The sequence below is a fragment of the Hyla sarda genome, chromosome 2, assembly GCF_029499605.1.
Source record: "Hyla sarda isolate aHylSar1 chromosome 2, aHylSar1.hap1, whole genome shotgun sequence".
In the NCBI taxonomy this organism is placed as follows: Eukaryota; Metazoa; Chordata; class Amphibia; order Anura; family Hylidae; genus Hyla; species Hyla sarda.
The window spans coordinates 275,263,736-275,275,751 of record NC_079190.1 but is presented as its reverse complement, the minus strand read 5'-3'; the positions used below and the strand labels follow the sequence as shown (position 1 = coordinate 275,275,751).

Sequence of the window (12,016 nt, the reverse complement as noted above, 5' to 3'; positions counted from 1 at the left end):
CACAGTTTTGTGTCCTGTTTGAAAACCATACTGCAACCGCATACGTTTTTTTTAACATGGACGTCAATGGGAAACGCACAAGTATACGGTTCCATACGGGAAAACCATATACGCTTTTACTTTGCGCATCCTAAAGTCCCCACCCAACACCCCTCCCACCCCACACCCTTTCTAAAGTGCCAGAAGATTCTGAACATGCTCAGACAAGCCATCAGAGAGCCATCTTTATACACCTCTTCTACATGTTTTCTGTGAGTAAATGGCAGCAATTTTCTTTTTACATGCTGGATAGTGTCTGTAGTGCCCATGCAGCCATCCTGGTACACCTTGCATGCTTTTATATGTGATTTTATTCATGCAATTTTGATTAACCCCTTAAGGACTCAGCGTTTTTCCGTTTTTGCATTTTCATTTTTTCCTCATCACCTTCTAAAAATCATAATGCTTTAAATTTTGCACATAAAATTACAAATGATGGCTTATTTTTTTCGCCACCAATTCTACTTTGCAGTGACATTAGTCATTTTACCAAAAAATCCACGGCGAAACGGAAAAAAAAATCATTGTGCGACAAAATTGAAGAAAAAATTAAATTTTGTAACTTTTGGGGGCTTCCGTTTCTACGCAGTGCATTTTTTGGTAAAAATTACACCTTATCTTTATTCTGTAGGTCCATACGATTAATATGATACCCTACTTATATAGGTTTGATTTTGTCGCACTTCTGAAAAAAATCATAACTACATGCAGGAAACTGTATACTGTTACGCCGAGTGCTCCGGGTTCCCGCTCCTCCCCGGAGCGCTCGCAGCGCTCTCCTGTTCGCAGTGCCCCGGTCAGACCCGCTGACCGGGAGCGCTGCGATAATGTCCCTAGCCGTGATGCGGTCCGCGATGCGGGACGCGTCCGCTCGCGATTCGCATCCCGGCCCGCTTACCAGACTCGCTCCCCGTCTGTTCTGTCCCGGCGCGCGCGGCCATGCTCCCTAGGGCGCGCGCGCGCCGACTCTTTAAGATTTAAAGGGTCAGTGCACCAATGATTGGTGCCTGGCCCAATCAGTCTAATTAGCCTCCACCTGCTCCCTGTCTATTTAACCTCACTTCCCCTTCACTTCCTTGCCGGATCTTGTTGCCATTGTGCTTCGAGAAAGCGTTCCTTGTGTATCCCAAGCCAGTGTTCCTGACTACGATCCTTGCTGCCTGCCCTGACCTTCTGCTACGTCCGACCTTGCTCTTGCCTAATCCCTTGTACCACGCCTATCTCAGCAGTCAGAGAGGTTGAGCCGTTGCCGGTGGATACAACCTGGTTGCTACCGCCGCTGCAAGACCATCCCGCTTTGCGGCGGGCTCTGGTGAATACCAGTAGCAACTTAGAACCGGTCCGCCGGCACGGTCCACGCCAATCCCTCTCTGACACAGAGGATCCACCTCCAGCCGGCTGAATCCTGACATATACGTGTTACGCCGAGCGCTCCGGGTCCCTGCTCCTCCCCGGAGCGCTCACGGCGTCTCTCTCCCTGCAGCGCCCCGGTCAGACCTGCTGACCGGGAGCGCTGCACTGACATTGCCGGCGGGGATGCGATTCGCACAGCGGGACGCGCCCGCTCGCGAATCGCATCCCAAGTCACTTACCCGTCCCGATCCCCGGCTGTCATGTGCTGGCGCGCGCGGCTCCGCTCTCTAGGGCGCGCGCGCGCCAGCTCTCTGAGACTTAAAGGGCCAGTGCACCAATGATTGGTGCCTGGCCCAATTAGCTTAATTGGCTTCCACCTGCTCCCTGCCTATATCACATCACTTCCCCTGCACTCCCTTGCCGGATCTTGTTGCCTTGTGCCAGTGAAATCGTTTAGTGTTGTCCAAGCCTGTGTTACCTGATCTCCTGCTATCCATATTGACTACGAACCTTGCCGCCTGCCCCGACCTTCTGCTACGTCTGACCTTGCCTCTGCCTAGTCCTTCTGTCCCACGCCTTCTCAGCAGTCAGCGAGGTTGAGCCGTTGCTAGTGGATACGACCTGGTTGCTACTGCCGCAGCAAGACCATCCCGCTTTGCGGCGGGCTCTGGTGAACACCAGTAGCCTCTTAGAACCGGTCCACCAGCACGGTCCACGCCAATCCCTCGCTGAGACAGTGGATCCACAACCTGTAAGCCGAATCGTGACAATACGTTTAAATTGTCATCTTCTGACACCAATAACTTTTTTATTTTTCCGCGTACAGGTCGGTATGAAGGCTCATTTTTTGCGCCGTGTTCTGAAGTTTTTATCGGTACCATTTTTGTATTGATCTGACTTTTTGATCGCTTTTTATTCATTTTTTTATTATATAAAAAGTGACCAAAAATACGCTATTTCGGACTTTGGAATTTTTTTGCGCATACGCCATTGGCCGTGCGCTTTAATTAATGATATATTTTTATAGATCGGACTTTTATGCACGCGGCGATACCACATATGTTTATTTTTATTTACACAGTTTTTTTTTATGGGAAAAGGGGGGTGATTCAAACTTTTATTAGGGAAGGGGTTAAATGACCTTTGTTAACTTTTTTTTTCACTTTTTTTTTGCAGTGTTATAGCTCCCATAGGGACCTATAGCTCTGCACACACTGATCTCCTATGCTGATCCCTGCAAAGCCATAGCTCTGCACGGATCAGCGAGATAGGGGCTCGATTGCTCAAGCCTGTAGCTCAGGCTTGGAGCAATCAAACTCCGATCGGACGCCGCGGAGAGAGGTAAGGAGACCTCCGCCTGCGTCCCAGCTGATCAGAACATCGCGATTTTATCGCGATGTCCCGATCAGCCCGACTGAGCTGCCGGGAAGCGTTTAGTTTCACTTTCAGACGCGGCGGTCAACTTTGATCGCCGCGTCTGAAGGGTTAACAGCGCGCGGCACAACGATCGGCGCCGCGCGCTGTTAGTCCAGGGTCCAGGCTATGATTAGCAGCCGGGACTGACCCGGTGTGATGACCCCGTTTTAAACACCGGGAGCTGGGCTCAGGACGTACCGATACGCCCTGAGTCCTTAAGGAGTTAAATATGCTGGATTTTACCTTTTTTAGTAGCTGTTGTGCCCCATATTGTTTTTTCATTGCATGTTATCTCCTCCACATCATGGAATGCATGGGTGGACTGCCCCATTGCTCACACCAGCAATATTTTAGGGTCTCCCCCCCAATATTAAATTCTGGGTGTTATAAAGGATACAGCAGTGTTTTTTTTTTTTAACAGGGAGCCTGTTGGAATTTGGTCTTTGAAATAGGCTTGTTGTTAATATTGGCAATAGCAATAGGCACCCTTTTTCAAAAATCAATGTATAGAATGGTATTTTAGAGCCAACTCAATTTTTATAGATATGGGTATTTTAAGGCATCATAGGTTTTATATGAATGTATATGGTGGGATGATGTGTTTGCTTAATGTATGTGAGTTTACATTTTTCAAATATTTTTTATTTTAATTTTTATTACATTATTTATAGATTGGCAAAGATGACTTCTTCGGAATATGACAGTGACACCTCCACCCATTTTCTGGCCATAGGTTTATTTTATTTTAAAATCTTAAAGTTTTAATCTTGTAATTTATGGTCTAGGACAGTGGTCTTCAACATGCAGATCTCCAGATGTTGCAAAACTACAACTCCCAGCATACCCAGACTGCCAATGGCTGTCCGGGCATGCTGGGAGTTGTATTTTTGCAACATCTGGAGGTCCGCAGGTAGAAGACCACTGGTCTAGGATCTATAATTATATATTTTTTTTCATACCTATACAGACTCCAAGCCCAGATCTTCCAGATCTAATCTTAAAGGGGATATCCAGCATAAGGTGATTTTAGTACGTACCTGGCAGGCAGTAATGGACATGCTTAGGAAGGATCTGCGCTTGTCTTGGGCTAAATAGCTATGTTGTGAGATTACCATAACACTTTGGCTAGATTTCTGTGAACTGGTATTTCCTGTTTTCAGTTTTCTTATTTGCCTACAAATCCCATGATTCAATTTTCCTCCTTCCCACACATCAGCCACCCCACCCATTGAAACATAAATGAGCTGCAGACCTGTGGTTTTCAATCAGGATGCCTACAGCTGTTGCATTAGTTGCAGATTGATCCCTCCACCCATTGAAGCAGACAGGCTCCCTGTCATCAGCTGACTAGTGAGTCAGGTCTCGGCCGCATTGCAAGCTGGGAAAAATCTGAGACAACAGTCATTATGTATGCTGGTAAAAATAAATATTGGAGTGAAAATCACAGAGGAATTGTGAGAAAACCATCACACACATGTACAGACACTATATTATGAACTAGACTAACTTTACAGCCCTTGTAGCATCGTCAAATAAAAAAAAATCCTGGAATACCTCTTTAACAGAGAGCCCAGCAGTGTCTGTATGTATATTTTTGTATTTTTTATAAATTTTGGTTTATATATATTTTTTTTTTTTACCCTTGTAAAAAAATTTTTGGGGGTTGACCATTTATTTAATTTTTTAATAGCCTAGTGGACAGGAGACAACACCTACATAATTGCCTGTTGAAGTTTCAAAGGAGAAAGGACAAAGGGCAAAGGACACGGACAAAGAGGAGGAAAGGACCCAACATATGTCCACTACTGAGGTATGAAGAGAATGTTAACATTTTTATTTTTGTAAAAAAATTTTAAACAGATTTCCAAAAATATTTATATATAACATTGGATATTTTAAAAATTTCACAAAATCTTAGATGTTTAAAATTAAAACCACATATTTTTTTTAAGTCTTTTGGTAATGTGATTGGTTCATATGACCATCACTACACCATCAGCACAGTGTATCCTTTTTTTTTTTATAAGTTAATTTACTGAGCAATTATTATTATTATTTTTTTTTGTTTAAATATGATGAAAAATTGCACCTTCTATATTTAGTTTAAAAAATTTCCATTAACAGGATACTGATAGTTCAAAGAAAAAATAGTCTAAGAAGCGGACCCCAAAAAATTCTGCAACCGTAAAGACCTCCAGCAAGGCAAACATAGTAGTTCATTATGTTTAAAAGTTTGCCCTTAAGAATGGAAAAATTGAGTACAATAATAATTTCATTTAGTGGTTGTATGTTAAAACCCCCCAAAAAAGGTATCTTGGTTGTCCTTTTTTTTTCTATTGAAAAAGGGATCCGATTGTCTAGCCTGAGACCAATAAACAAAGAGAGAGTTTTGTATTTGGACTAATTTTCCATTTATGTATTTTTTAATTTCAGAAATCTAGGAAAGAAAAAAAATTGACTCATGAAGTGGATCCATCATCATGTATGACAGAGGATGTGATCCATTATGTCCAGGAGAGACCATCACTATGGGATAAATCTCATCCCAAGCACCATGACAACATTTCTACTCGTAGAAGATGGGAAGAGATATATCTTAAAATATTTCCTGATTTCAAAAATGATAGTGAAAAAATATAGTGAAAAAGTTAGATTCTTCATGTTTTTGTGCATGATAATGTCTTCAAATGTATTAATCCCTTCAGGACCAAGCCCATTTTGGCCTTAAGGACCAGAGCGTTTTTTGCACATCTGACCACTGTCACTTTAACTCCTTAAGGACCCAGCCATTTTACACCTCAGGACCCGGCCATTTTTTAAACATTAATAACTCTGGAATGCTTTTAGTTATCATTCTGATTCCGAGATAGTTTTTTCGTGGCATATTCTACTTTAACTTAGTGGTAAAAATTTTTGGTAACTTGCATCCTTTCTTGGAGAAAAATCCCAAAATTTGATGAAAAATTTGAAAATTTTGCATTTTTCTAACTTTGAAGCTCTCTGCTTGTAAGGAAAAATGGATATTCCAAATATTATTTTTTTTAATTCACATATACAATATGTCTACTTTATATTTGCATCATAAAATTGACGAGTTTTTACTTTTGGAAGACACCAGAGGGCTTCAAAGTTCAGCAGCAATTTTCCAATTTTTCACAAAATTTCCAAAATCACAATTTTTCAGGGACCAATTCAGGTTTGAAGTGGATTTGAAGGGTCTTATTCTTAGAAATGCCCCACTAATGACCCCATTATAAAAACTACACCCCCCAAAGTATTCAAAATTACATTCAGTCAGCATTTTAACCCTTTAGGTGTTTCACAGGATTAGCAGCAAAGTGAAGGAGAAAATTCACAATTTTCATTTTTTACACTCGCATGTTCTTGTAGACCCAATTTTTTAATTTTTACAAGGGGTAAAAGGAGAAAATTTATACTTGTATTTGTAGCGCAATTTCTCTAGAGTAAGCACATACCTCATATGTCTATGTAAAGTGTTCGGCGGGCGCAGTAGAGGGCTCAGAAGCGAAGGAGCGACAAGGGGATTTTGGAGAGTACGTTTTTCTGAATTGGTTTTGGGGGGCATATTGCATTTAGGAAGCCCCTATGGTGCCAGAACAAAAAAATAACCCCACATGCCACACCATTTTGGAAACTAGACCCCTTGAGGAACGTAACAAGGAATTAAGTGAGCCTTAATACCCCACAGGGGTTTCACGACTTTTCCATATGTAAAATTTTTTTATAATTTTTTTCACTAAAATGTATGTTTCCCCCCAAATTTCACATTTTTGCAAGGGTTAATAGCAGTAAATACCCCACAAAATTTGTAACCCCATCTCTTCTGAGTATGGAGGTACCCCATAAGTTCCCCTTAAGTGCACTACGGGCGAACTACAATGCTCAGAAGAGAAGGAGTAATATTTGGCTTTTTGAGAGCAAATTTTGCTAGGGGGGCATGTCGCATTTAGGAAGCCCCTATGGTGCCAGAACAACAAAATAACCCCACATGGCATACCATTTTGGAAACTAGACCCCTTGAGGAACGTAACAAGGAATTAAGTGAGCCTTAATACCCCACAGGGGTTTCACGACTTTTCCATATGTAAATTTTTTTTATTTTTTTTTCACTAAAATGTGTGTTTCCCCCCAAATTTCACATTTTTGCAAGGGTTAATAGCAGAAAATACCCCCCAAAATTTGTAACCCCATCTCTTCTGAGTATGGAGGTACCCCATAAATTCCCCTTAAGTGCACTACGGGCGAACTACAATGCTCAGAAGAGAAGGAGTAATATTTGGCTTTTTGAGAGCAAATTTTGCTAGGGGGGCATGTCGCATTTAGGAAGCCCCTATGGTGCCAGAACAACAAAATAACCCCACATAGCATACCATTTTGGAAACTAGACCCCTTGAGGAACGTAACAAGGAATTAAGTGAGCCTTAATACCCCACAGGGGTTTCACGACTTTTCCATATGTAACATTTTTTTATTTTTTTTTCACTAAAATGTGTGTTTCCCCCCAAATTTCACATTTTTGCAAGGGTTAATAGCAGTAAATACCCCACAAAATTTGTAACCCCATCTCTTCTGAGTATGGAGGTACCCCATAAGTGGACGGCAAGTGCACTGCAGGAGTGCCACAATGCTCAGAAGAGAAGGAGTCACATTTGCAAACTTTGCTGAAATGGGGGGGGACATGTCGCATTTGGGAAGCCCCTATGGTGCCAGGACAGCAAAAAAAAACCACATGGCATCACATTTTGGAAACTAGACCCCTTGAGGAACGTAACTAGGGGTAAAGTAAGCCTTAATACCCCACAGGGGTTTCACGACTTTTGCATATGTAAAATAAAAAATTCACAAAAATTTGGGTTTTCCCCCAAATTTTAAATTTTTACAAGGGTTAATAGCAGAAAAGACACCCCAAAATTTGTAAATACATTTCTTTGGAATAAGGACATACCTCAATTTTTTATGATTTTTGCTCCGCGGGTGCACACCAGGTCTTGGAGTGGGAAGTCAGTCAGGGGCCTTAAGCTTATTATAGCAGCCAGGATGTGGGATCCCCCCTCAAGGAGCATTAATGGGGGGGAGCACTGAGCCCTAAAATAGGGGAACACTATGGGGGACAACGGGCCGTAACTGGGGTAGACAGGTGGGGTACAGAGGCCCGTAATATGGGGTACAGTGGGCCAGAAAACTATAAATCATAAAATAATAAAACAGGATATGTTCCCAGAATGATGACCCAGAGCATAGCCAAAACTAAAAAAAAATATGCCCACCCCAAACCCTATGCTCTGAGTCATCATTCTGGGAATGTGATGTGTGTGGCCATCCCTAACCTGTTGCCTCAAATGCGCACCCCGCTCAGGTGGAGAGAGAGCGCTGCGCATTTGAGGCAACATAAAAAGTCCCCGATGATAGTGACTCAGTGACCTATGACCCATTATTGAAAAAATACCCCCAGAGGTCTTATCAGGTTTTTTTTTTTTTTTTTTCAGTTTTTTGGGGGCAATTTAGTGATTGATGGGGGTTATATTTTGGAATGTACTCTGGACTTGGTACATTGGTCAAATTATGGAAAATTAAAATGAAAAGGGAAAATTTAGGGCTCCATGGAAGTGTGATACTCCCTGAAGCAGCCTATGCAGAGGCCCGGATTATCTGGGCAAGTGTCACATTGGTACCTGGTGTCCCTCCGAATCCCCCTCCTGTAACACACTCTGCATTTTTTCTGGGATTGCCCCTTCTTTCCACTGTGGGGGATCTCACCTGGAAAGTGTTGGCCTGGGACGATCCTGGCGCCTATAACTCCAGACCCTTGGGAAGTCCGGCCTGCTCTTTCCCGGTCAGCAAAGATCAGGAACCTTAGGACTTCTTCTTGGTACTGGAGGAATGTCCCTGTGTTGCCAGCGTACTGGGATAGTACAAAAGCGTTGTACATGGCAACCTGTACCAAGTAGACCGCAACTTTTTTGTACCATGCCCGTGTTTTCCGCATGGCGTTATATGGCTTGAGGACTTGATCAGAGAGATCAACTCCCCCCATATACCGATTGTAGTCCAGAATACAATCGGGCTTGAGGACCGGTCCCGCGGTACCTCGCACAGGGACAGGGGTGCTGCCATTCCCATGAATAGTGGTGAGTATAAGGACATCCCTCTTATCCTTATACCTGACCAACAACAGGTTATCATGGGTCAGGGCACGGGACTCACCCTTGGGGATAGGCGTCTTAACAAAATTTAGAGGGAGGCCTCTCTGATTCTTCCGCACGGTCCCACAAGCGGACGTGGATCTGGCGGAAAGGGATTTGAACAGAGGGATGCTGGTATAAAAGTTGTCCACGTATACGTGGAAACCCTTATCCAGCAATGGGTGCATAAGGTCCCAAACGATTTTCCCGCTAACACCCAGAGTGGGGGAACAATCTGGGGGTTCAATACGGGAATCTCGTCCCTCATATACTCTAAACCTGCAAGTGTACCCGGAGGTACTCTCGCAGAGTTTATAGAGCTTCACGCCATACCGCACCCGCTTTGAGGGAATATACTGGCGGAAGATGAGTCTCCCCTTAAAACTGATGAGAGACTCATCTACCGAGAGGTCCCTGAGCGGTACGTAGGCCTCCAAAAATTTGGCCCCAAAGTGATCGATGACCGGCCTCACTTTGTAAAGCCGGTCATGGGTGGGATCACCTCGGGGCGGACATGCCTCATTATCTGCATAATGCAGGCATTTCCGAATCACCTCGTACCGCTACCGTGTCATCGCCATACTGTAAAGCGGGGTCTGGTAGAGGACGTCCCCGCTCCAGTAATGACGGACACTTGGTTTTTTGTCCAGGCCCATATGCAGCGTGAGGCCCCAAAATGTCCTCATTTCCGCTGCATCAATGGCGCGCCATTCATTGGGCCTGGCCAAAAAGGAATTGGGGTGGTGGGCAATGAACTGCTGGGCGTACAAGTTCGTTTGCTCCACCATTAGATTGACCAGGCTGTCACTGAGAAAAACCTTTAAAAAGTCCAGATCAGTGAACCCAGCCGTGTCAATCCGGATTCCTGAGTCGCCAACATACTCAGGAATCCGTGGCTGATAATCCTCTGGGGTGCTCAAGACAGGGTCAGCGGAAGGGGGCTCCGCTGCACTTGTCTGGGGGGCCGGACTCCTATTACGAGCGGCATTGCCACTCGTACTAGTGTCGGCCACTGGGTCACTCTCATGGGGGGTGCGTGGCCTCGCCTGGCGGCGTCTCCGCCGCCGTACAGGGGACTCATCATCACTACTTGATGATGAGGAGGGTGATGAAGAACACAAAAAAGTTGGATCTTCATCGTCCTCACTGGCAGATTCGGAGTTGGAGGCTAAAAAAGCGTAAGCCTCCGCTACCGAAAATGCCCGGCGGGCCATTGCCTTTTTTCTACGTTGGCAGGAGGGAGGGGGTGTGTGCGGGGGTGGGGCGGGGAAGTATGTACTGTGTGGTGCTTGGTGTAAAAAGTGTAATAACAGTAATATAAAAAAAAAAAGCTGTGGCCAAAAAAAAAAAAAAAATGGGGTGGTGCACGAAGCTCCCTGAACCCCTAATAGGACCCGGGGTAAGGGATCAGACCCTAATTGGACCCTGGGGGACCTATTAGGGGGTCGGGGGGGGGGGGGGGGATTTTTTTTAATAAAAAAAAAAAAGCTGCGGACAAAATAAAAAAGGGGGTGGCACACGCAGCTCCCTGAACCCCTAATAGGACCCGGGGTCCGGGATCAGACCCTAATAGAACCCTTGGGGACCTATTAGGGAGTCGGGGGGGGTTCTTTTTTTTTACTTTTTTTGAACTTTTTTTGAACTTTTATTACACTTTATTACTTATTTGCTCCTACTTGTCCCTGCACTCAGCTTTCCCTATTCTACGGCTCCTGAGGGGCTCCGGAGCTCTGAGGGGGGATCAACGGTCCTCTTCCTGCTGCTGCACCCGCTGACTGAACGAAAACAGCGGGTCCAGCAGCGGGAAGGGACCGTTAACCTCTCCTCTGCTATTGGCCGGACGATCGCCGGCCAGTAGCAGCGTTGCTGGGGCGGTGACAGTATGCTGTAAAATCTAGACTAGTCTGTCTGGCTAAAAGACAGGCGACCCCTAGTGGTGGCTATTTTGAGCTTGAATTTCAGGTGAAAATTTAAATTGTGAATATTGTGAAATGTCATATTATAACGAGTCCTGCAATATATGAAAAGTTTTTAACAATGACAGTGCCTCTTTAAGGTCATAATGGGCTTGGTCCTTAAGGGGTTAAGGACCAGGCCAATTTTAGTTTTGTTTTTTCCTCCTCACCTTGTTTTTTGCGCGACCAACTGTCCTTTGTAATGACATAACTTGTTTTACAACAAATTATTTGTGCGCAAAATTGAGAAGAAAACCAAAATGTAGCAAATTTTGGAATGTTTAGTTTTCCCGCTGCATAATATACATGGCTGTATGAGGGATAATTTTTTGCACCGTGATCTGTAGTTTATATTGGTACCACGTTTGCCTATATGTAACTTTTTAATCTTTTTATTTATTTTAATGTGATGTGACAAAAAAGAAGCAGCAATTTTGGACTTTATTTTTCGTTTACGCTGTTCACCATACGGGGTCATTAACATTATATTCTAATAGTTCGGATATTTATGCAATTGGGATAAAATGGGGCCATTGAATTTTTTATTGGGGGAGGGGCTTTAAAAAAATTTTTTTTACTTTTTTTACACTTTTTATGTCCCCATTTTAGGTCACTACGTCGAGACTAAGGCCCAGATTTATCATGTCTGATAATACTATCATTACCTGTCTGATAATACTCCTCTGTGCTCTCTCCTGTCTGATAGGACTCATCTGTGTTCTCTTCTGTCTGATAATACTCCTCTGTGCTCTCTCCTGTCTGATTGTACTCCACTGTGCGCTCTCCTGCCTGATAGTACTCCTCTGTACTCTCTCCTGTCTGATAGTACTACTTTGTACTCTCTCCTGTCTGATAATACTCCTCTGTGCCCTCTCCTGTCTGATAGAACTCCTCTGTACTCTCTCCTGTCTGATAATACTCCTTTGTACTCTCTACTGTCTGATAATACTCCTCTGTGCACTCTCCTGTCTGATAGCACTCCTCAGTGCCCTCTCCTGTATGATAGGACTCCTCTATGCTCTCTCTTGTCTGATAGGACTCCTCTGTGCT

General features: G+C 44.0%; 1 long non-coding RNA gene across 1 annotated transcript in view; it reads left to right on the top strand.

Moving 5' to 3' along the window:
- Window positions 1–5,561, top strand: part of LOC130356111 (uncharacterized) — a 64,228-nt gene extending 58,667 nt beyond the window's left edge. Inside the window, exons 3-6 of the long non-coding RNA XR_008888786.1 lie at window positions 3,480–3,541; window positions 3,776–3,828; window positions 4,499–4,618; window positions 5,242–5,561. This is a non-coding gene — a long non-coding RNA (uncharacterized LOC130356111). The remainder of the gene's footprint in view (window positions 1–3,479; window positions 3,542–3,775; window positions 3,829–4,498; window positions 4,619–5,241) is intronic.
- Window positions 5,562–12,016: the final 6,455 nt, after the last annotated feature.